We start from the raw sequence: 4,055 nt of genomic DNA, 5'->3' as shown, positions 1-4,055 counted from the left end.
CCGTTCATCATTTTTTCTTTCCACCTGATTGATCTCTCCCTGCAGTCCCAAGCTTTGTTCCTCATGGTTAACTACATCACACATTGTTGTGTGTCGTCTGAAAACTTCTAAATTATGCCCCATACAACTCGGTTTTAATCATTGATCTACATCAGACAACAATGGAACTCCCCTGGAAAAATCAGAAACAAATAAAAAACAGAAATTGCTGGAAAAACTCAACAGAATTGGCAGCATCTGTGGAGAGAAATCAAAGATAACATTTCAAGTCGAGTGACCCTCAGAACTCCACTGGAAAGTCATCCAGACATGGTTCTTTCCTGGTTGGGATTAACAGCAAAATCTAACCCCTACTGTCATATGTGAATTTGCTGATGTCTCCGGAGGTGGTTTTTCTGAGTTATCTGTTCCCACACATGGCATTCCCCATGGGCATCTTCCCAGTGTCACTGAGTGAATGAGTTTCCACCTCAGTGGGTAACTGAATCCTTCCCTCAGCCCCCACCTTTCCCTGGTTTCTCTGTGGTGTGGGTGTTCTTGTGTCTATCCAGGTTGGGCAATCAGGTGAATTCAAGTCCATGCAGGACCAAGGCCTGTTCTTGCCTGCTGTGAATGTGTTTTCATTCTTTCTTGTTCTCCCACGGGATGTGGGGAGCACTGGTCAGGACAGCATTTGTTGTTCATCCCGAATTCACCTTGAACTGATGTCAGAGGACAGTTTGGGGTGAACCATGTTGTTGTGGGCTTGGAGTCACTTGTATGCCAGACCAGGTAAGAACCTCCCTCCCAAGGGGACGTGAAGGACTGGGATTTCAGGAAATTAAAGTCATGATTTTGTTCGTGAAATCAGATTTATATTCCAGATTTTATTCATTTGAGTGTAAACTCCAGCAGCTGACATGGTCAGTCCCTAGGGATTACTCGGAGATATATCACCACTATACTGCTATCTCCCCGCTGCATTGCTTCATTGTAGAGAATAACTGTCACTGTTCAGATCATCCCAGAGTGACAGAGAACAGGAGAAGGCCATTCGGACCATCATGCCAGTGTTAGTTCCATTTAAGAAAGGATTGAGTGAAGGGGAAAAGTATCAGCTGGCGTGTGTTTGTAACATTTACAGTGTGTGTCCATGCTGGAATAAATGCGGTTTACTGCAGATTGAATTGTTGACTCGGAGCAAGAAGCTGATGCAGAGACAATGTGAGCAAAGCCAGCTTAAACACTACTACTCAGGTAACAGACGTCAGTTTGTTGTGTAAATAGCAGGGATTGTTTGAATCCATGATCTCTGGGTTATGGGCCCAGCATACTCCCGCTGTGCCACTATGCTATTATCTATCATGCAACCCACAACTGAAATAGATTGTAACTTCCTTCTTGCTTTGGAATAGGAGCACACTTGGTGGCACACCTTCCTGCTTGTACAATTCCAGTGTGTCACGCCAACCAGAATGTGACAGACAGAAACAGACACACACACACAAGCACAACAGCAACGTATCATGAACATACACACAATGTCAGACAAAGGGGTTGATCAGTCCAGCAACTCATTCAGAGGGACGGACTCATGATTTTTCTGAACTTTCGGTAAAGGCTAATCCAGCAATTACATCCCTCATTCTAAAAAATTCTGAAGAAGTGTCTCTGAACCGGAAACATGAACTCTGCTTTCGCTCCATAGATGCTGTCAGACTTACTGAGTTTCTCCAGAAATCTCTGTTTTTGTTACATTACTAATTTTTGTTTCTTTGTGGATGGTAACATTCCCCGGATCATGTACATTGACATTTAAATTCATCTGAAGGCTATCATTCGCCATTCTGTCTTTATTATCCTGTTCTCGCCCTTCTGCCTTCCAAAATCACAAAATCCTTTCTCTATGGCGACAAGCACATGAAAATTTGCCTGGTTCTGATGAAAAGGTCGTGGATATGGAATAAGAATTCTGTTTTAAAAGACACACAGACAAATATACAAAAAATGAATTTAACAGGCGGGGGCAATCTGTCAGTTGACAGAGGAGTAATCTCTAATTTGATTGATAATTGAAACGTTTTCCCGGGACAGATCATGATCCAACAAAAGAAGCTCGTCTTTTTTAACAAATTCCATGCTGACTAACATTGCTCTGTACAGCCTGATGCCCCAATAATCCCTGCTCCATGTCAATAAAAGCTGCTCCGGGTGAGGTTGGAGCTCACAGTCTCGGCGTTTCACGTGCCTCTGTACCGTCACAGAAGGACCGCGCGCTCACCGATTGTATCTTTTATTCCTTGTGACACGTGCTACAGAAATGCGGCAAAATATCAAACATTTTTATGAAAATATTCTCCGAGGTGATGATTTTTTCAATTCAAACCCTCGCTGTTTCACGTATCTGCGTTTGGTTTATCAGAATTCAAACACAGCTCTTGGAGATTTCTCTGCGCTCCACAATGACCAACCGTCCTTTACCTTCCTCGGTTCACTTCACCGAGGCACTGCGCAATCTAACGCTCATTTTCACATTGACACCGTTCAGTCTGTCCTGCTACGGTCACTGTCGCTCAGTGAACGTGCTCCAGACTTATCAACGAAACCTTGAAACCAGTCGATCCACTTAGATACTGCGGTTGTGAGACCAAATATCATGTAATAGCTTTTTCCTGACATGCACCAGTGACTATTGGAGCATCAGAATCAGGAAAAGGACAAAGGACAACATTGATCAAAAGAGACTCCGATGAAAGACCATTTTCTGTGGTTTTCTGCGTCATTTAATTCATTTGTTCATTCGCCTATAGCTAGAGTATAGTGTGCAGTTCTGCAATTCACATTACAGCAGGGATGTGATAGCACTGGAAACGATGCGGAAGAGATTTACCAGGATATGGTCTGGGATGAAGAGTTTCAGTGATGAAGAGAGATTGGACGGACTGGATTTGTTTTCCTTCGAGCAGAGGAGATTTACAGCAGGCAAGATTGAGACGTACAAAACAATTGGCCTGCTGTGTTCATCCAGCTCTGTACCTTGTTGTCCGGGATATTGACAGAGTAGACTGAAAGAAACGTTTCCTCTTGATGGCGAGATCGATGAAAATAGGGGAATAGGTTTAAAGTAAGATGTCGGAAGGTTTGAGTAGATGGGCGGAAAATCTTTTTTAGCCAGTAGGTGTTTGGAATCTGGAAGCCAGTGCCCAAAAGTGTTCTAGAGGCAGACATCCAATTAACTGTAAGAAGCATTCAGACGTAAATTTGTAATGCTAAGGCATACAAGGCTATGTGCCAAGCGATGGAAAAGAGAATTCGGATAGCAAAGCAGTTTTATTTTCCGAGTGCACACGTAGTGGCCCCGAGGGCAGGAGTGGCTCCACGCCGTCCTCGGTAGTATAGTGGTTAGTATCCCCGCCTGTCACGCGGGAGATCGGGGTTCAATTCCCCGCCAGGGAGGCGTTAATCCTTTTTTTGATTCAACCTTGGGTGATGTCTGTGTGGAGTTTGTGCCTTCTCCCCTGGTCTCCATTGAGCTTCCTTCTCATAGGCGAAACATCCGCTGGTTTGGTGAATTGGCCGTGGGAAATTGCCCGTCTTCTGCAATGATGTGCAGACCAGATAGTTCAGCCGTGGGAAATGCAGTTTTTCAGAAAGCTCTTCGCGGTTCTGCGGATGGGTCACTGGACCCGAAACGTTAACTCTGATGTTTTCTTCACAGATGCTGCCGGACCTGCTGAGCTTTTCCAGAAACTTTGTTTTCCTTCGAGAGTCGGTGCAGCTTCAATGGGCCGAATGGCCTCTGTCGATACGGTCGGGTTTCTACGATCTCTGACTCTACGCATTGTAGTCTTATTTTGGATTATGAAATTGACTGCACCAAAATGTACGGCTCGTTAACATCGGTTCGTGATCCACACGACACCAACCGTCATTATCATTTCTGTGTTAAAGAACGCAGCTATCTACTTACACCTCTGTTTCAAATAGATCGATGTAGTCCAGCGTTATTGAGATTATTGAAAAATAAAAGATATCATGTTACCCTGCCTAGAAAATATTCACGTGGAAGTTGCCAG

At 44.2% G+C, this 4,055-nt stretch overlaps 1 non-coding gene across 1 annotated transcript; it reads left to right on the top strand.

Annotated features, from left to right (window-relative positions):
* Positions 1-3,363: 3,363 nt before the first annotated feature.
* Positions 3,364-3,435, top strand: trnad-guc. The gene has a single exon. It is a non-coding gene; the product is annotated as a tRNA-Asp (tRNA).
* The last annotated feature ends 620 nt before the right edge of the window (positions 3,436-4,055 follow it).

The sequence above is a fragment of the Rhincodon typus genome, unplaced genomic scaffold (genome assembly GCF_021869965.1).
Source record: "Rhincodon typus isolate 14 unplaced genomic scaffold, sRhiTyp1.1 hic_rhity00000932, whole genome shotgun sequence".
Classification (NCBI taxonomy): Eukaryota; Metazoa; Chordata; class Chondrichthyes; order Orectolobiformes; family Rhincodontidae; genus Rhincodon; species Rhincodon typus.
The sequence above is the reverse complement of the archived record's forward strand: the minus strand, read 5'-3'. Positions and strand labels throughout refer to the sequence as shown.